The sequence below is a fragment of the Pagrus pagrus genome, assembly GCF_965226575.1.
Source record: "Pagrus pagrus genome assembly, chromosome: 23".
Lineage (NCBI taxonomy): Eukaryota > Metazoa > Chordata > Actinopteri > Spariformes > Sparidae > Pagrus > Pagrus pagrus.
The window spans coordinates 20470864-20492861 of NC_140205.1; the positions used below are offsets into that span (position 1 = coordinate 20470864).

The 21998-nt window shown below is 41.9% G+C and overlaps 1 pseudogene across 1 annotated transcript; it reads right to left on the reverse strand.

The window, feature by feature from the left end:
* Positions 1-591: 591 nt before the first annotated feature.
* LOC311252605 (NACHT, LRR and PYD domains-containing protein 12-like) lies at positions 592-21896 on the reverse strand (annotated as a pseudogene). Its single transcript, XR_014624941.1, has 7 exons — positions 21004-21896; positions 16829-16907; positions 16465-16693; positions 14240-16292; positions 13559-13732; positions 1953-1999; positions 592-1813 (listed from the first exon to the last, which is right to left on the reverse strand). The product of XR_014624941.1 is annotated as an NACHT, LRR and PYD domains-containing protein 12-like (transcript).
* Between the last annotated feature and the right edge of the window lie 102 nt (positions 21897-21998).

Consider the following 21998-nt stretch of genomic DNA (forward strand, 5'->3'; position numbering starts at 1 on the left):
CACTGTTCATTCTTTATTCTGTCATATTGTCGTCCTGACTTTCCTGCTTTTGCTTGATTGTCAGAACACTTTGTAAACTGTGTGTTGAAAGCTGCTGTATAAATAAAGTGTATTACAGTAAAAATCATATATTTGTGTGAAGCCTCAGCTTGAAGTATTTCTCAGTACTTTCTGAGTTTTCTCTGGCTCTTTATTCAGCATTATTCTGCTGGAGTTGGAGGACGTTGACGCCCTCTGCTGGTGAAAAGAAACCACAGCTGTTGTGTATCCAGTGAGCTCATATCACACTGTTCAGTCTGTATATATCTCAGTTTGTCGTCCTGGAATCAAATGAGGGAAATGTTCAGTGGTGTTCTGAGGCGGCACAATCACTGACATCTTTTAAATCAGCAGGAAGTCTTTTATTAATGCTGCCACCACGCTGTTTTATTTCAACATGTCTCGTCTGTTTTATTATCCTCCATATTACTCTTTATTTATTGTATTATTTATACATGTCTGCTGTTATTGGCCTCAACTCTGACATGTTTTAATCACAATAAAGTTTATTATTATAATTATTACACATACAGAACTCAGCACCAGTGTGCTTCAACTAATAATGCAATTAACCGTCTCAAACAGATGGACATAAGTGATCATTCATATTTACAGATTCAAATCCAACAAACATCCTGAAAATACAGCCGGACCTCAACAGCCACAAAACACAGAGAAACACAATGATTGTCATTAAAATGTGTTTTCTTCTCATATAATAATCACATAGAAATGAACAGATGTTGACAGTTTATGACGTCACTACGGACATAATTACATGTGTTAACCAACATGATCGAACTGTTTGTTTCATCATTAGAAACACATGAAACAAGTCAGAGTGTTTCAGGTGGAGTGTCGAGTACATTTGATCATATTTTACTGTCCATTTACAACTTTGTTCACAATGACTCTTTACAATTAAAGCTACAGATGAGTCAATGTTTTCTGTTTCTTACATTTCACTAATATTTCTGGATTTTATTGGAACAAGAGCCAGAATTCAAAACAACACATGACAGAAAGTACAAGTCAACAGAATTGGAAGTGGAAGAAGTTTAAAATGTAAATGAAGAATCTTTTCAATCAGTTTGAATCATTTTGTACAAAGTTCACTGATGAATTTATTACAAGAAGCTGAAAGATTGATGTGACTGTGATCCTGTACAGACTCAACTGTTCACCACTGACAATGTTTCTGTGACAGGAGGAGACTCTGCAGACTAAACATCACACAGACACACTGAGGAACCAGGCCTGGACCTGAAGAACCGAAATCCAGGATAAAGAGGTTCAGTGAATGTGGTGTTGAAGGTGTGGAGGTGGATCAGTGAGTCAGAGGAGACTCTGTAGAAGGACAGAGTGCCAGCAGGACAGTCCACATACACTGCTACTCTACCAGAGGAGGAGGAGGAGGAGGAGGAGGAGGAGGAGGAGATGTCTGTTTCTATGTCATTGTGCCAGACAGAGTAACGACCAGCAAAGCACCACAGACTCCAGGACTGATCCTTCAGTCCAAACACACAGTCTTCACTGTCTCCTCTCCTTCTGATTCTTCTGTAACCCACTGATATACAAACATCTCCTCTCCACTCGACCTCCCAGTAACAGCGACCAGTCAGACCAGTTCTACACAGCAGCCGAGGACACAAGGAGGACTCAAACATCTCTGGATATGACTGAACCTCTCTCACATGTGTCATCTTCCTGTTGTTGTCAGACAGTTTGATGTCTCTGCTGACTGTGTTTGTGTCGACTGTGAGCTCACAGGAATCTGATGGAGAGAAAAAGACACAACACAGCTGCAGTTATTAATGTATCAGCAGTGTGATGATGACGTCACAGATGTGACTGAGTGATGTCACAGTGTGAAGCTGCTTTGTTTTCATGAATCAAAGTAAAAACACACTCACACTTCCTCAGACCTGGTGTCAACCATCGGACTCCAGCAGGCTCCACCCTGAAAGGAGGAGGGGGGTCAGAGCAGCACATCCTCTTTCAGCATGCAGACATGGACATGACATGACTCATACACAGAAACACAATATGTCCATCAGGCCTGCTTCTCCCTGTTCTCCTGAACCTCTTCACCTCTGCCACTCTCCTCACACACAGAGTGAGCCACAGGATGTTGGTGTGTGTGAAAGAGGACGACAACATGTGAGAACACACACAAACACACACTCTTTTTGGATTTATGACTTCATCTTTATTTTATTGGATGTTGGTGCTGTTTCCTGTGGGCTACCTTACGCTTGCTGTCTGATCCAATGTCAACTTGTGCTTATGTTTGTATATTATAGGACTTTTGTATTTGGATGTCAGAACGTTTGAGGTCAGATTCCTGTTTGAAGCTTCCAGGGCTTTTCTGAATCTCACCTGCACAGTCTGCTTTTTGTTCTTGCTGTGTGTTTCTGCTGCTTTGTTTTACTGAGCAAATAAACAAATACAATTTATACGTAATAAATCATCAGAAAACGTTGGACGTTGGTTCCCGACCTCTGCCACAAAACCAAGTGACACAGACTCCCAGACTGTTTCCCTGCAGAAGCTCACAAGTGTCACTGAACCTGCTTGTGATAGAAACAGCATCACTTCATGTGTTGACATGTTCATGGTACTATAGTTTGGTGCTGGATTGATATCTGATGTACATTACAGCAGTAATAGTTACTGTGAGGAGAACTTCATGTCATGTTTGATGCTATTAAAAGCAGAAAAAATGACAGAAAATGTCTCTTAGTTTGAAATCTGCTGTGGTAAACATGATGTGTCCAGATGTGACAGAGGAACATCTGACTATAAAGCCAGGAATCTGTCTTTCTTTCTGTCTGTCTGTGGTTCACATGTCTCCAGAACCGTTCATCCAATCTACTTTATACTTGGCAGGTTTGTCGCTGAGGACTCAAAGAAGTGCAGTGTTGACTTTGAATTCAATATTGGAATTTTTTAGGGCTGCGACAACTAACCCATTGAATCCATTTTAAAAACAGCTGCCAACCAGTTTCATCGTGGATTAGTTGGTTTACGTTGTGATGCAGGCGCTGTGGCACGGAGCGAGCTGTTTCACTTCATAGTCAAAGACGGTAGAGCGGAAGATACGTCAGGAAAACACATTCAGTGCGGCAGTTCTAGCAAATGGCACGCTTCGCGTTAGCTCAGGTGACAAAACAGGAAGCTACTCGGAGTCGCGCCGTCTCCTTTCTGAATCAGCTCCGTTACGCATTTGCAATATAGCGGAGGCCACGGAGGCAACAGGAACTACAAACGTTACAGAAGAGGAACGTGTACGAGCCATGTCATCAAAAGTGTGGCAGCACTTTATATTAAAGTGTTCAAAGAAAACAGCTACAAGATGTGCAGAGCTGCTCTCACATGGCAGGTAGCACCACATCACTGAGCAGCTGAAGAGAAAGCACGTCGGAGCCACTACGGGTGAAGGAGACTCGGCACGGTAACTTAGTAAATGTTTCAAACCCTTAACCTGTCTACACTGATCCGTAGTGTCTGTCCCTTTAGTCACTTATTGTTCAGTATCTTTAATGAGCAGCAGTATTTGTTTGTTGGACAGGCTGACTGACACAAGTTTGGACAGGATGAACTTTTGGAGCTGATAAACTTCATCCATTAGTAAACCTGTTGTTCCTGCAAACACAAGATAAGGGCCCGGCTACATTACGGGTTTCAATTTAAAAAACGTTTAGGACAGAAACACCTTCCATCTGTGCTCTCAGGTTTGTGATGGATCAGTGTCGCCCCCTGTTGGGTAATTAGCTGAAGTACAGTCAGAGACACTGGAGTACATAGGAGGAGTTTTTAGAATATTTCATGTCATAGTAAGAGATCGTCTGAAGTCAAGTCTTTATTTCTTCACAACAGAAACTTGAGCATATCTGTTCTGTTCAAATATATATTACATTTCCTTTTTATTCTCAGTGCATGGCTCAGGCTGCGTTCACAATGTCCATTTATTTTTTTATTTCATTTTCTAAATTCAAAAATGTCTTTATTGGCACGATGTAACACAAACATGTTGCCAAAGCAAGCGCACGAACATTGAGAAGATAAAGAAGAAGAACATTCTAGTGTAAAGACTAGTACAGTAGATCAAAACACACCATAGATAGAACTATAACCAAAGCTGACAATAACAGCACAACACTAAATAATAAGTGTCATCACATATAACAGGAACAACTCTCAGCTGACTGTCACTCACTGTCCCTCAGTTTGTGGCAGCAGAACATAGACTGCTGCTGGATCACAGCTCTTTGGGTTCTCCCCTAGTAGGACTGTTGTTTCTTCATCTACTGGCTCAACAAACCCTTTGTAATCTATTACATGTTTAACATGTGTTTCTCTAATATGTTGATACTTTTCACATTTTGTGAGGAAGTGCTGCTCTGTTGTTGTTGTGTTTTATTGTACAGGCCTGATCTGTATTTGCCCTTTACATCAGCAAATATTAACTCAAACTGATATTTAACTGATATTATGTAATACTGTGTCTCTCACTTCACAAAGAAGTAACTCAACATGGGTGACTACGTTCTGAGGAGGGACGCCCCATGACACCACAGCCAGCAGCTGTTCTGACTGATGCTATCCTCAGTATGCTGCTAACACACGAGGCCACTATCAATGGTGGAGGATGAAGGAGTGCTATGTGCACTTTAGAAAACAAACAATATTCTACTTTTGCATTTTTTTTAAATTTACTTTTTATTTGTTTTTCTTTCGGTATACAAAACAACACACATGCGCCAACTGGGCACAAAACACATAACATGGGGGGGATCTGAGTGTTAAATAAGACAGGAGAATCAACATAAATACAATATGCATACACAGACACATGTACCCACACCCTTACTTATCTCGACAGCTCATTCATTTTACACATAGTACTGGAGTATAGGTACATATTCACATATATACACACCATACCCACTCCTACTTGTACAGCATGCGTCTTCTTATACTACATCTTTGTTTTTGCATGGGCACATACATCTAAACCGAAAAACATGAGGATTCTGCACTTAAGCAGCAGACATTGGGGACAACAAAGCTACAGACCGGCAGAGGGCGAAAACAACTCTCCACTGACCGGGATGACCGTCAACTCATTTGAATGTCACTCAGCAACCGTAGGATGACATCAAGTGACCTACAAAAAGAATGGCAAATGGCAGCTGGGGTGAAGTGCATGGCGAGAACGGTTTGAAACAGGATCGTGGGGGCAGGGCTCAAGTCCTGTAAAGCTAGAAATAAGCCCTTCATCAATGAGAAGCAAAGAAGAGCCAGGCTGAGGTTTGCAGAAGACCATAAGGATTGGACCATAGAGGGCTGGAGTAAGTTCATCTTCTCTGATGAGTCCAATTTTCAGCTTTGCCCAACACCTGGTTGTCTAATATTTAGATGGAGACCTGGAGAGGCCTACAAGCCACAGTGTCTCGCACACACTGTGAAATTTGGTGGAGGATTTGTGATGATCTGGGGGTGCTTCAGCTTCAGCAAGGCTGGAATCGGGCAGATTTGTGTTTGTGAAGGACGCATGAATCAAGCCACATACAAGGTTATCCTGGAAGAAAACTTGCTTCCTTCTGCTCTGACAATGTTCCCCAACTCTGAGGATTGGTTTTTCCAGCAGGACAATGCTCCATGCCACACAGCTAAGTCAATCAAGGTGTGGATGAAGGACCACCAGATCAAGACCTTGTCATGACCAGCCGCAATCTCCAGACCTGAACCCCATTGAAAACCTCTAGAATGTGATCAAGAAGAAGATGGATGGTCACAAGCCATCAAACAAAGCTGAGTTGTTTGAATTTTTGCAGAGCTTTTCCAGAGCACGGGCAGAGACACCTCTCCATTGTCATTATATTCTAAGTAGTCTTGGATTTCTCTTGCAAACTGTTCTGTCCTATTTTTATTCAATATACTAGGATTTAATTTCCAGAGTATAAGCTTCCGTCTATGGGTCACTTCTAGGGACAAATACAGTGGGCAATGGTCCGAAAGATTAATTTTTCCAATGTGGCATTTTTGTACCTTACTACTGTCTGTCCCAAATAGTAAAAAATAGTCAATCCTGGAATATGTTTGGTGTGGAGATGAATAGAAAGTATAGTCTTTGACGGATGGAGTTAGATGTCCCCAGATGTCAATCAGTCCTATTTCTGATAATGAGTTAATTTTCTTTGTTATTCTTTGGGGGTGAGATATTCTTGTTCCAGAGGAGTCAAGTTTTGGAATAAGAATAGTATTAAAATCACCTCCACACATTAGAGTCCCTTGTGATTCGGTTGCAATTCTATCAATTACTTGGATTTAGAAATCTGGTTCTGAACCAGGAGGAATGTATACATTACACAAGGTAAACAGATTCCCTTCAACTTCCCCACGTATCAGTATGGTGGAGGGAAGAACCCCTCCTCGATGGCTGTGGCCCTCCCTAGTGATGGAGTGATTGGCCTGCAGCTGCACTCCATATCCACTAATATGTCCAACTCTGATGTTTTGCTCAGTCGGTGATTTATAATAGTTTCAACAAATCAATATTATAATTCAAAATAAAGAGAGAGAGGAGAAGAAAGATCAGATTACCTCTCTTAATTTTCAGTCCGCTCACTTGTTGTCCTGCGCAGTTTCTAGTCTTTCAACTCAGTGGTGATCTCTTAAACTCCTGGAGCCTTTCTTTCACTCACGTCTCCATTTGTTTTCCTCTGTTGGCTGTTGCCATGGGAACGCCTTCAGTATACTCTCCTCCAGGATGGGGCCCGGGTCCTCTCTGATGGCAGCCACCTGTATTCCCTGTGCCCTCAGCTCCTGTGCAGCCTGATGTGCATCCTCGTAGGTCTGTGTACACTTTCTTAATTCCCCCGTAGGCTCTGCGTTTCTCCATCACCTCATAAGCATAATCATGGTCGAAGAAAATCTGTTCGTTGTTTAAGTGGATTTTCTTCTTCCAAGCCAACTTCAACACAGTTTCTTTGAGGTCAAACTGCAGGAAGTTTATCACGATAGACCGAGGTGTAGCATCAGGTCCTCGCTTCTGTGTCAAAGCTCTATGGGCCCATTGAATCTGCAGGGACATACCGTCTGGGAGAACGAGCTCCGTGGTCAGCAGGTTTTCTACAAACTTTATCCTCAAGTCACCCTTGGAGTCCTCCGGTACACCATATACCTGAAAGTTATTTTGTAATAATTTCCCTCAACTATTAACACTCAAAGGAAAAGTACAACGCAAATTCTAAGGGGACGGACGGACCTGATAAATGCGGCCAATGGACACTACCGGCTGGCCGAAAACTAATTTTAAACTCCCCAAAATTAAATGGCAAAACTCTCCCTTACACCTAAAGAAACGAAAACACACAGGAGGTTAGCTACCATATACTGTATTAACAGAGAATAAATTAAATTATGTCCGACCTGGACACATACACCTAACAAAAGAAAAGAGGCACACCGCAATACAATCAAACATTTGGCCAACAACCCCCAATAACCCCGAAAACTCCCCACAGTTCACATGTCCGACATCCAACGGAAAGAGTCCGAGAAAGAATTAGGTCCGAAAGGGAAAGTATCAAAAGAAAACTACCTTGCAAGGTGGAAACATGGCGAGCCGCCCGTAAGTCTAAAGCTCAAAAAGAGGCGAACCAACGCCAAGCTCACCCGGCCCGTTTGGCAAAAGGATCCCGGGCATGCAGACTCCAGTGGTTATTATAATCCTGCTTTGGTTTTGATGATTATTCATCCTGAGGAGATCCACCGGACACCGCTGCTGTCCACGTCCTCCAAACTCCGCCGGTCCCACCTGCTGCGCGCATCAACTCTTGCGACCTTTCCCCTCTCCCCCATTTAACCATTGCCAAAAAATAAATAAAAATAATAATAGCAGTCCATATCAATGATCCGTGTCCATTAATGATCCCCGACCATAGGCTCCTGATACGATTAACCACATCATGGTAATTAAAATTATGGCAAAAAAGACTACACAAGAGAACATGTTAATCACCATAATTACTGCAGGTCAAGGTAGACTTGGGCGACCTTACAATTTCTTCTGGACCTGCTTTCCAGATCCATGACTTTTTCCCGCAACCTGCGTTGTTCTTTCAGCAGACACAGCAGAGCCTCTTTCGTTACAGCGCTGCTTGTTTCCATGTCCGAGATGTGCTCCTCTGCCTCGGTGATAGCCTGGTCATGAGCTTGAAGCGTGGAGTTAGCTTCTGGTTTAGCTCTTGTCTCGGCATTGCTAATTCATCCTTGAAGTCTTTTTTAACATCCTCTTTAAAATCAAAGACAGCTGAATGTATGTCGTTCTTAAAGTCGCAGATGTTTTTAGAAATGTTCGACATTTCCTGGAGCAGTTTGTCTCTAGATTGACCAACTTCGCCGCTAGCTAGCGGGTAGCCATTATCTTCATCTGTCGGCTCCATTTGTTTTTCGTCGGGCTGTAATTGTTCAGTTACGCGCCCTCTCAGATTCTTAGGTCCTCTCTGTGATTACCCCCCACTCATTTCTTGCCTCTTGAAGTTTTGCTGTAGAAGTTCTCGAGTTGGGAAGTTGTTTTTAATAACGACTGGAGCAGAGCAATTGACTATGTGTCTTTCCCGAGCATGGCTTAACCAAAGTCACTTTTGCAATTGTCATGTAACAAACATTTTAGAGGTGTGAATCTTCACTGGCCTCACGATTTGATTACGATTCCGCTGTCACCGATTCTCGATGCATCTCAGTGTTTTTTATCATCCTCAATGATCTATATCACTGCACACGGCTACTTTTCATCATTTAAATTCCCCTTTTATTCAGAAAGTCCTTCCAATAATCAGACTACAGAAGGCTACAAAATAAAAGCTGCATCTATTCAATAATCAAACAAAACATGTTTCCATCTGCAGCGTCTTTCATGTGTGTCTACAATAATATAGTTTTCACATGGCAGCTTTAAGATAAAAGATTTACTGACTCTGCTGCACACACCTCTCTCAGAGTTGGACGGCAGAGTTGACAGCACCTCCTCAGATCTTGGCTGATTAGCTGGGCTGCTGTAACAGTTATTATTTATGGCTGCAGACGTTAGCTTCAGGTGAAAATGTCTGACGTGATTAGTGATTGTTGTGAGGAAGAAGTCTCGTCCAGTTCGTTCTTCACAGCAAGTTTATAAGTCTGACATGTGTCCCGAGATGTCCGTTTAAAGAAATCACTCTCAGATGATCTCTGCCTCCCTCCAACATCCCTCCTACATAAGTAACATTAGCTGGAAGTCCTCCCACAGTTCAAAACATGGGAGCAACGTCACAACGTAACTTTATTGTCCAGCTGAGGCCGAACAATCAACAATCAACGTGAGCTGCAGACTCTCGATTCTGCTCTGTCTCTACATCGTAATGCATCTTATAATGGAGACATTTCCACACAATACATTTATGTTGCTTTACAATTTGTGAGTTGTTTGAAAGTGAACTGAACAAGACTAAAGAGGAAAATGTAAGAGCAATGTTTTATTGTTTGAATAAAATACTGGAAATGTAAAGAAAAAAATCAGCTTTTGTCTTTTTATGTGATTAATGGGTTATGAAAATAGTTGTTAGTTGCAGCCCTATAATTAGTGACAACAAACACTACTCTGTGTTGTGTTGCTAGGAGTGAGTCTCTCGTATGTGACAGAGCTACGAGCACGTTGCTGCAGTCACAGTAAAGTGCACGATGTTATTTCTGTAGTCGGCCATAAAGTGTGTGATAGACCCAGTTAGTAACTGAAACCATGTGTGTTGTTTGCTGCCACAGAAGAGAAATTAAAAGTCCATTCATGCAACGTTGTCACGGCATCTTCCTGAATTTAACACGTCCTATAAATCCTTCACAATAAAAGTCCTGCATTATGTAGTCATTTGAAAGCTTTTATTTTGAAGCAGCAAATTCAGGAAACATTAGATTTCCACCAGCAGAACCTTAACACGACTCCAGAACAGCTGAAAGTGAAGCTGAGTCAGCAGCTACGAGCCAGGCTGAAGTACATTACAACAGCATTAAACCAGAGGTCCACCAACTACTGTAGAGAGCTGCAGCTCTGAACAGGTCACATATCATGTTAATCAATGGAGCAGATGATTGATCACTGAATGTTTTCATTTGTCTTTTGATTTTGCTGACGGTGCAAAACACTGAAACTGTCCTGCCCCTGCAGGCTGTTATAATGAGAACTACCCAAAACAGCCCAAACTCAGCTGGAGCAACAGTTTGCTCATGACAGGAGCCAAGACGGCACCACTGACCCATCTTAAATTCATCTATGCACTACTGCTGTTATGGTAATGTGACGGGAATGTTCCACCTTGTGTCATCTAACGTTGTTATTGGACTGGATCTTCTGTTCACTTTAAACTGATGCCACAGACAGTTGTTACAGTCTGTAAATCGTTTCACACTGAGGCACAAATACACTTGTCAGTGATGATCTAGAATGCAGTTACTCCAGTGTTGATAAAGATCCATGTCAGAACCATTTTAAGTTCAAAGTCAAGCACTTTGGCAAAAAACTGATTCTCCAGTTCAGGGAAAGAGTTTCTATGACATTCAGTGTTTCAATTCATTCATGTGTCACAGAAATCTTTTGAATTTGAGGTTCAGTATTTTCTGATCAGACATCTGACACAGAGGGTCTGTTGTTATTATTAATATCATACCACAACAGTGACATGGTGGAAATTAGATGTAATGTTAATGTTTTGATAACCCTCTGCAATCAGTGTGAGTGTGAAGTAGTTTGGATGAGCAGTTCATCAAGCAGCAAAACCAGAGGCCAACAAATCAGACAGGCACATTTTGAACAGGCACTGAACTAGTCTGAAAAAAGAGGTGTAACCAGTGTACGAAATTTGGGGGGTCCGCGGGGGCTTGAACCCCCCCCCCATTAACCCATGAGACCCCCTGAAAGCCTCAAAAGCAATATTTGAAGGGGGTCTCAAATTTTGTCTAAAAAATAAAAAATAAAATATTTTATTGTCACTAATGGTCACTAAAATGTGTTTAAGCTCACCATGTCCAGTATTCAGAATTCAAAACATTTATTCACAGATATGTTGTATTTGTTGCCAAGCGGAGCAGCTGTCCTGCGCACGTATGCAAATTGGCCATGTGCGCCAAACAGAAGAAAGACGTGACGTTGAGAATAGTGTTGGGAAGTTCGACTCTTTTTACTGACTCGGATCTTTTACTCTCGAACAGTAAATTGAACTAATCTTTTTTTGAGTCATTTCGTTCATTTTGTTCATTTTTACAGCGGGTGGCGCTGTAGCCCTCTTGTGGGCATTGTAAAAAAGACTGCGGTTCTCAAACACTTAACACTGAAGGCAACATGGTTTGCTTCAGCTGACAAAGCATAATAAACAAAATGCCACAAGCAATTAAAACCATATGAAAACCTAGGAAAGCAAATACACACCACAATAAAGTGACTGTATCCTGTATCCTCCCTGCCATTGTTGTTTAACAGCACGACAGTGACTAGGTAGCTGTCACATGACAAATGAACGAGAGACCGATCCGAGAACGAACGTACTGCTCGTCACACAGCCTGAGCTGCCTGTCACGTGACCAATGAACGATCCGGATGAACGAGAACGAACGAGAATGAACCGTTCAGCGTGAGCTGCCTGTCACGTGACAAATGAACGATCCGGATGAACGAGAACGAACAAGAACGAACTGTTGAGCGTGAGCTGCCAGTCACGTGACAAATGAACGAGAGACCGATCCGTATGAACGATCCGTATGAACGATCCATAGACCTATGAACGAACGTTTGTGCTTACTGCTCGTCACACAGTGCTTTGTCACGTGACAAATGAACGAGGACCTGAGGACGGACGCACAGTTGAGTGAGTCGTGAACTAATCATTTTGGTTTCCTGTCCTCCTGACTGAGCTTATGCAGCTGCCATGTGGCGAGGGAAGGTACTGCATGAAAATGAACGAATCACTCACTGAGATGACTCATTACTCCTGAGTCATAAAAAAGATTAGTTCATATTGAACGAATCGTTCACGAACATAACATCACTAGTTGAGAAGTCATACTAAACATGGCTAGCAAGCGAAAGCTAAACCAGAGTGTATCACTCACAAACTTCACTCAGAGATGAAAAGGCACCGAAAGACGATGCAGGTGCAGCTAGCGCAGTGGGCCCACTCGCTACCAGAACAGAGGACCCTCTCCCACCCAGTGACTCCCCAGAAGAACAACGTGAAGTTGAGGCCGAGTGCTCCGAAGACGCAGCAGGTGCTGAGGTAACGTTAGCTGCTACTGCTGCTAGCACAGGTGACCTGCGGCTGGTTGGACAACGAAGCAGGTGGGCGAATGGAAAGACCGCAAGTTATGTAGGCCCTGTGGTTGGTTGTGGTCTTAGAGAGAGCTTGGTGCTGTTTGGCTTGTTGTATCTAGCTCAGTTTCAGCAGCAGCAGGTTCCTCATCCTCATCTCATACCTCATTAAGTGGTGACTGAAAGTTATTATTACAAGTAATCGTTTCACATTGAGGTCGCCGACCTCGCGGTAAAAACAGTTCAAATTTGGAGCGATATTTAGCTCCTTTCCCAGTAAGCTAGCATGATATGTTTGGTATCAGTGGATTCATTTCAATTTCAAGATGTCTATGACCTAGCAAAGCTTAACATCATGAACTACATGACCCTCAGTTTCAGAGACAGCCAGGGAGATAGACATGCACATGCAGACTGTGTGACTCAATACAACTCTCAATACAATCAGAGAAATGTTTATATTTTCTGGAAATCAGAAGATTAAATCGCAACGACCATATAGCCCCATATATGTATTTTTTCACCCCAAATCCAACGCCACCACCTGTGAGTCTACAGTTAAAGATAAAAGAGATAAGAGATAAATTAGACCTGCATGTGGGACTACAAGGTAGTGAGCAGTGACCAAGTAACTGTCATGTTGTTCTTTTCACAAATATGGGAATGATAGTCAAAAATATCATTAAAATGCATAGTTTTACATAACACAGCATCAAATTTTTTCGCCGGCCTATACAAGGGCCCAATTAGATTTCTCTGCATGGGGCCCAAAATCCCTGGCGGCGCCCCTGGTTGTCATGTAGGCTATAGACTGATTGTCTTGGCTTGCATCCATGAAATATTGTAATGTTATAGGCCTACTGCATATTGAGAAAATGTATTTCAGTATTGCGCAACAATTGGGAGATGGGGACCCCCCCGAATATTGACGGGTATTTCGCACACTGGGTGTAACTTTAGTGTTAGTGCCAAGACTCTCCTGGTCACTGATCTTCATCTCTTCTTCTCATCTTCCTCTCTTCACTTGTAACTCTTGGCTTCAAGCTATGCTGCCTTTTCTCCTGAACTGAACTGAACTGGAGGTGGAGTAAACGAAGCAGACCTCCCGACACTGAACCATCTACAGTCGAGATACAGTCTCACACTGACTGTCTGCGGCTGCAGCGGGACTCTTCATACCTGAGAGTGTCCAGTCTCCAGCCTGGATCCTCCAGTCGAGCAGACAGAAGCTTCACTCCTGAGTCTCCTGGATGATTGTAGCTCAGGTCCAGCTCTCTCAGATGGGAGGGGTTGGAGTCCAGAGCTGAGGCCAGAGAAGTACAGCCTTCCTCTGTGATCAGACAGCCTGACAGCCTGCAGACACACAAAACAACACACACAGATCAGCTGAGGGTCCTGATGATTCAAAATGGGTTTAACATTTATTATATTCATCATCTTAGTTTTCACTGATTTACTAATTAGCACTAAACACAAAGTATAACTGAAACTGATGGAAATGCCATTAGTTTTGCAAATACTTGTGCATGAACCAACATATTATGCAGATTAAAATGATGACCTGATGATGGCACCAGATTAAAAGTCAGAGGTTCACCAAAGTAATTACAGTTCATCCTGAGGGGAGCATGGATGTCTGAACCAAACCTCATGACAATCCATCCAATGGTTGTTGAGATTAGTAAGTCTGAACCAAAGTGCAGAATAGACTGACAGACCCACATTTTATAGAAAATGCATTCATGCTTCCATCAGGATGAACTGTAATTACTTTGGTGATCCTCTGACTTCTCTTCTGGTCTAGACCTGCTCCAATTGGAAAGTCACAGGAAATAATGAAATAGAATAATGAATCCTGACCTGAGAGTTTCAAGGACACAGTGTGAACTCTTCAGTTCAGCAGAAAGTAGCTTCACTCCTGAATCCTGCAGGTTGTTGTTACTCAGGTCCAGCTCTCTCAGACTAGAGGACTGGGAGCTGAGAACTGAGGACAGAGCTCCACAGCTTCTCTCTGAGAGGTTACAGCCACTCAGCCTGGATAAAGAATAATGAGCAGAAAAGGAACATTATTTCTATTTGGGTCAATAACAGCACATTAACTGCATTCTGAAAAAACTTTTCCACACTTACAGAGCTTTGTTGGAGGCTTTGACCACTGGCAGCAGCCTCAGAAGAGCCTCCTCTGAAGCAGAGTATTTCTTTAGGTCAAACACGTCCAGATCTTTTTCTGATGACAGTAAGATGAAGACCAGAGCTGACCACTGAGCAGGAGACAGTTTATCTGTGGAGAGACGTCCTGATCTCAGGTACTGTTGGATCTCCTTCACCAGAGAACGATTGTTCAGTTCATTCAGACAGTGGAACAGATTGATGCTTCTCTCTGCAGGCAGAGTCTCTTCTAACTTCTTCTTGATGTAATCGACTGTTTCCTGATCGGTCTGTGAGCTCCTTCCTGTCTGTGTCTGCAGACCTCGGAGGAGAGTCTGATTGGTCTCCAGTGAAAGACCCAAGAGGAAGCGGAGGAACAAGTCCAGGTGTCCATTTGGACTCTCTAAGGCCTTGAGCACAGCACTCTGGTAGAGACTTGTCTCTGCAGACTGACGGTCTGTTGTTTGTTTTTCTGACATCAGATTGACACTAGAGTTGATGAACGTCAGATGGACATGAAGAGCAGCCAGAAACTCCTGAACACTCAGATGGACGAAGCAGAACACCTTGTCCTGGTACAGTCCACTCTCCTCTTTAAAGATCTGTGTGAACACTCCTGAGTATACTGAGGCTGATCTGATATCGATGCCACACTCTGTCAGGTCTGATTCATAGAAGATCAGGTTTCCTTTCTGCAGCTGCTCAAAAGCCAGTTTTCCCAGAGACTCAATCATCTTCCTGCTCTCTGGAGTCCAGTGTGGATCTGTCTCAGCTCCTCCATCATACTTGACCTTCTTCACTTTGGCCTGAACCACCAGGAAGTGGATGTACATCTCAGTCAAGGTCTTGGGCAGCTGTCCTCCCTCTCTGGTCTTCAACACATCCTCCAGAACTGTAGCAGTGATCCAGCAGAAGACTGGGATGTGGCACATGATGTGGAGGCTTCGTGATGTCTTGATGTGGGAGATGATTCTGCTGGTCTTCTCCTCATTCCTGAATCTCTTCCTGAAGTACTTCTCCTTCTGTGTGTCAGTGAACCCTCTGACCTCTGTTACCATGTCAACACACCCAGGAGGGATCTGATTGGCTGCTGCAGGCCGTGTGGTTATCCAGAGGCGAGCAGAGGGAAGCAGGTTTCCCCTGATGAGGTTTGTCAGCAGCACAGCCACTGAGGTGGATTTTGTGGCATCAGTCAGGATTTTAGTGTTGTGGAAGTCCAGAGGAAGTCGACACTCATCCAGACCGTCAAAGATGAACACAACCTGGAACTCTTCAAAGCTGCAGATTCCTGCTTCTTTGGTTTCAGTGAAGAAGTGATGAACAAGTTCCACCAAGCTGAACTTTTTCTCTTTCAGCACATTCAGCTCTCTGAAAGTGAATGGAAATGTGAACTGTATGTCCTGGTTGGCTTTGTCTTCAGCCCAGTCCAGAGTGAACTTCTGTGTTAAGACTGTTTTCCCGATGCCAGCCACTCCCTTTGTCATCACTGTTCTGATTGGTTCATCTCTTCCAGGTGAGGCTTTAAAGAAGTCTTCTTGTCTGACTGTTGTTTCTGGTCTGTGTGGTTTCCTGGATGCTGTTTCAATCTGTCTGACCTCATGTTCATCATTGACCTCTGCAGTTCCTCCCTCTGTGATGTAGAGCTCTGTGTAGATCTGATTCAGAAGGGTTGGGTTTCCTGCTTTAGTGATCCCCTCAAACACACACTGGAACTTCTTCTGAAGGTTAGATTTGAGTTTACGATCACAAACTCCAGAATGACTTCCTGAATAAAAACACAACAAACAAGATCATTAAGTTATTTATAAAGAAAATATGACAATTTCCTTCCCCTAAAGAAACAGATTTTGTATCATCATCATCATCATCATCATCATCAGACATCAGGAAACTTCTCATTTATCCATCATGTTAAATCTGTAGAGAAATCCTCTTACTGCTCTGCAGACAGTCAGCCAGCTCCTCCTGCTTCATTCTCCTCAGGAAGTTCAGTGTGATCTTCAGAAATGCCTCTCTGCTGCTCCTCCTCTGCTCTTCATCCTCACCATCCAACACCTCCTCATCCTCTCTCTGACTCTCTAAGCATTCTGGGTAATCTGAACTCAGAACCTTCTGGACCTTCTTCAGCTCGTTCTTCACAAAAGTGACAATGTTCTCCTCCAGCAGCTGGAACAGAATATTACGTGAATGAGACAATTTAAAATCATGGAGCCAAACATCAGATCACTGGTCTGTTAAGTGCAGCATGGAGATTATTGTGAACAGACCAGAAGTTACAGTAGTTGTTGTTCATGTACAGACCATAAATATGGAGTCCAGGTGTGTTTGATGCTGCTGGGCAGACTGACCTCTGGGAACCTCTGAGCTCTCCTGGTCGACTCTGTGGAGGAAGACTTCATGATTCATGATGACTTCATGGTTCATGATGACTTCATAATGACTTCATGGTTCATAATGACTTCATGGTTCATGATGACTTCATGGTTAGTAATGACTTCATGGTTTATAATGACTTCATGGTTCATAATGACTTCATAATGACTTCATGATTGATAATGACTTCATGGTGACTTCATGGTTCATAATGACTTCATAATGACTCCATGGTTCATGATGACTTCATGTGACTTCATGGTTCATAATGACTTCATAATGACTTCATGGTTTATAATGACATCATGGTTCATGATGACTTCATGGTGACTTCATGACTTCATGGTGACTTCATGACTTCATGTTTCATAATGACTTCATAATGACATCATGGTTCATGATGACTTCATGACTTCATGGTGACTTCATGGTTCATGGTGACTTCATGGTGACTTCATGACTTCATGGTTCATAATGACATCATGGTTCATGATGACTTCATGGTGACTTCATGACTTCATGGTTCATAATGACTTCGTGGTTCATGATGACTTCATGGTTTATAATGACTTCATGGTTCATGCTGACTTCATGGTTCATAATGACTTCATAATGACTTCATGATTGATAATGACTTCATGGTGACTTCATGGTTCATAATGACTTCATAATGACTCCATGGTTCATGATGACTTCATGTGACTTCATGGTTTATAATGACTTCATAATGACTTCATGGTTTATAATGACATCATGGTTCATGATGACTTCATGGTGGCTTCATGACTTCATGGTGACTTCATGACATCATGTTTCATAATGACTTCATAATGACATCATGGTTCATGATGACTTTATGACTTCATGGTGACTTCATGGTTCATGATGACTTCATGGTGACTTCATGACTTCATGGTTCATAATGACTTCGTGGTTCATGATGACTTCATGGTTTATAATGACTTCATGGTTCATGCTGACTTCATGGTTCATAATGACTTCATAATGACTTCATGATTGATAATGACTTCATGTTGACTTCATGGTTCATAATGACTTCATAATGACTCCATGGTTCATGATGACTTCATGTGACTTCATGGTTTATAATGACTTCATAATGACTTCATGGTTTATAATGACATCATGGTTCATGATGACTTCATGGTGGCTTCATGACTTCATGGTGACTTCATGACGTCATGTTTCATAATGACTTCATAATGACATCATGGTTCATGATGACTTTATGACTTCATGGTGACTTCATGGTTCATGATGACTTCATGGTGACTTCATGACTTCATGGTTCATAATGACATCATGGTTCATGATGACTTCATGGTGACTTCATGACTTCATGGTTCATAATGACTTCGTGGTTCATGGTGACTTCATGGTTTATAATGACTTCATGGTTTATAATGACTTCATGGTTCACGATGACTTCATGGATCATGATGACTTTATGGTTCATGATGACTTCATGGATCATGATGACTTCATGGTTCATAATGACTTCATGGTTCATAATGACTTCATGGTTCATGATGACTTCATGGATCATGATGACTTCATGGTTTATGATGACTTCATGGTTCATGATGACTTCATAATGACTTCATGGTTCATGACGACTTCATGGTTCATAATGACTTCATGGTTCATGATGACTTCATGGTTCATGATGACAGAGTAGAGAACATGTGAGTTAACATCTAGAGGGCATCAAAGAGGTGTATTTCAAATAATGTTTTGCCAGTGACTTTACTTATTATGTTGCTTATACAGCGATCTATTACCTAAACATAAAGATAATAATAAATTCATCATTTGTAAACATAAGCTATATTCATGTAAACATGCCTTGCAGTAAGAAAAAATACTGAACACACACACAAAACATCTGAGTTTCAAAATGCTTCACGTAACTTTAGGCGTATTTCTAACACTTTTTTTTTTGCATATTTAATAAATATTGTAAAATGTTCTGCCTTCAGTTCATATCTTTGTCTCAAGTGTTTGAACTATGTTTAAGAGATCAGAAAATAAGTTATTTGTTTTTATTTATTCTTTGAAAAATTAAAAAGTTTAATCGGGCGATATACTGTATTAGTTATCAGAGTTTTTTACTCGTTAATATGGGATTCGGTACCGGCCCCACAAAGTCCAGATCGGTCAGGCCCTTGTACGGTTAGATATAACCAGGGTATATAGAGAAATTCTTAAGTTGACTTTAATACCTTTTAATACCTTTTTTAATACCTTCACAATATTTTTTAATACCAACACAACTTCGTGCTGCAACTGTAGTGGCAACCTTTCGAACTTCAGTGTTGGGGGTAACTAATAATAAAGTAACGGACTACTGTCATTTTGTTACAACTTTCTGAGTGAATAAGTATAGTAATGCTTACAATTACAATCAAGTACATAATATTACTGGATACTTTGTTACTTTTTTGCCTCAATCAAAACACTGACCTATACACAATTATTTGTTATTTAATCCTAACCCAAGACAAAAAATGATTTCATTGTTATGTGTAGGAAGAGCACACACCACTTCTCCAGCGCTACACTCTTTCTTTCACTATCATTCTATCTCAATGAAGACAAAATAGAGAGAGAGAGAGAGAAAGAGAGAGAGAAACAAACATCCAACAGAGTCTTTTCATGCAGAATTCTGCAGACACATTTCACACGTACACAGAAACACACAAAGAGAGAGAGAGAGAGAGAGAGAGAGAGAGAGAGAAAGAGAGAGAGAGACATAGAGTTTGCTGTCTGACGTCTGTGTAGGTCTACTCAAGGTGCTGGTAAGCCTACCGCTGGCAGTGGCTTGCGGGAGAGCGGTGGAGGTTTGTGGCGATGTAGCCATCGCACTAGCGCAGAACATCAAAATTGGTAGTTGCTCACTACGTCCGTGCATTCTTGTTTGGTGGCTATTAGACTCCATGTGTGACTTGACAGCATTCGCTCCCATCCAGGTGATATTCATTGTCTTTTTACAGACGTGGCAATACGCCTCTCGGCTGTTACCAACTACTGGCCTAAGCCAGTCTTTGAATCTCTATTCCTCTAACCAGAGGTCCGAAAAATTACATTTCCCCATGACTTCGTCAATCGTAGCTAACTTTTGGAAACTTTTGGCAGCAAGCCAGCCGTGTGCTATCCGGTTGGAGCATAGACTGAGGCGCAAATAGTTTTACCGCGTCGCACACTGTCTGACTTCACATCATTGATACCTCTCAGGTCCTACTCACACATATCATTTATATAAATAAATTCACGCGATTTTTAGGAGATAGGCCTGCACTTACCACAAATGGAAAAAAAACTCATAGTTGGATAGTGGTTCGAAAATGTAATACCTCGTCAGATGACATTTATTACTTTTTAATACTTTTTAATGGCCTTAATTTTTGCTAATTTCATTTACTACCTTTTAATACCGTTTACAACCCCGCGGACACCCTGATAACACACAGCCCTCTCCTCTCCTCAGCAGCAGGGGTCAGATTTCAGCAGGAGGTGAGTCACTGCTGTTGGTACACAGGAGGAACACTGGAGTGTCAGAGTTGTTTAGGGACGGACATGAAAACATGTGAACCTGTCCTTTAATACTAATCCTGCTCTAACCTTCATCATCACTCTGAGAACATGAAGATCATCAGGACAACTGGTCAGACTGGATTTAATGAAGACAAACATCTACAGAGAGCAACATGACAACAACTTACTGTCTGTCTGATGAATGTTCTTGTTTAAAATTAATTATCAATCAATCAATCAATCAATCAAATGTTGGACAGAGAAGAAGCCCACCAGAGATGTTACTTTCTAGTCTTCAGACACAGAAGCTTCTGTCCATAAAATAGTGGAAAACATGAGGAATAAACCTCAGAGAATATTGGACCAAACTAATTCAATAAAGTGAAATGAAGAGTTGAAGACTGGTTCTATTGGGCCGCTTTCTAAAGTGACAATATAAACTTAAGTGAAGAAGAACGAAGCTGAAAATAAACATCAGGTTTCAAAAAACATCTTTCTCCACAGTTAAAGCACGAATCAGTCACATATTAATGTTATTAACAGCTCACCTATTTACAGCAGGAGGTTGTTGTCCTTTAAAATTAAAGATCTCATTCATTGACTTGTCACTCTTGAAGGACACACAGCTTGGTTCAGGTCCAAGTCCAGGTCCAGGTTCAGGTCCAGGTCCAGGTCCAGTGGTTTTAGAGGGAGGGCCTCCCTCCTCTCTGTCCTCACACTGATTCATGCTGCTCAACTCACACACACTTTCATTTGGAGAGGAAACACAAATCATTCATCTGCACATCAACTGAAATCAGCCTTTACATCATGTCTCCTCTCAGAACATCAGCTGCTCCTCCACTGATTGGCTGCTTCATATCAGTGTCACATGAATGCTGCACTTCTACTGTCGGTCCGCTAGATGGTGTCATGGAGCCATCAGACTGGAAGTGAGTCCTCTGCTCTGAACACCAGTTTAACCAGCGAGACACGACTGTAATCACTGATCTAGACACACTAGTAACAGTGGAGGAAAGTACATTTACTCGAGTACTATACGCAACTACAATTCTGAGGTTCAGTCACATATTTCCACTTCATGCTACTTTATAACTTTACTTGACACGTATCTTATTTACACATTCAGATGATCAAGACTAAATATCATTAATACATTCTGATGTATTCTTGTAGATGATATATATACGGAATCATTCAGTGTAGCAATGTCAGAGGAGCAGGAGCATATCGATCACCACGTCACATATCTTTTCAATCAAGGCCTGACACAGGCTGAAATAGCATTATGCCTTGCTATTACAGATAATATACACATTAGTGTGCATCATCTAAAAAGACGGTTAGCTATGGGGTTCCATTTGTGCCAAAAATATGTCGTCATGCGCACTGTCTATGTCTACTGAACATGTGAGAAGACATTTGTCTATTGTCTATTGTCTATTAAACGTTGAACTGTCCTTGTGTCATTTGACTTTGTCATTACATTGTGTCGTCATAATGTGTCATTTGACAAAGTGTTGTTATGATGTGTGCTGTGATG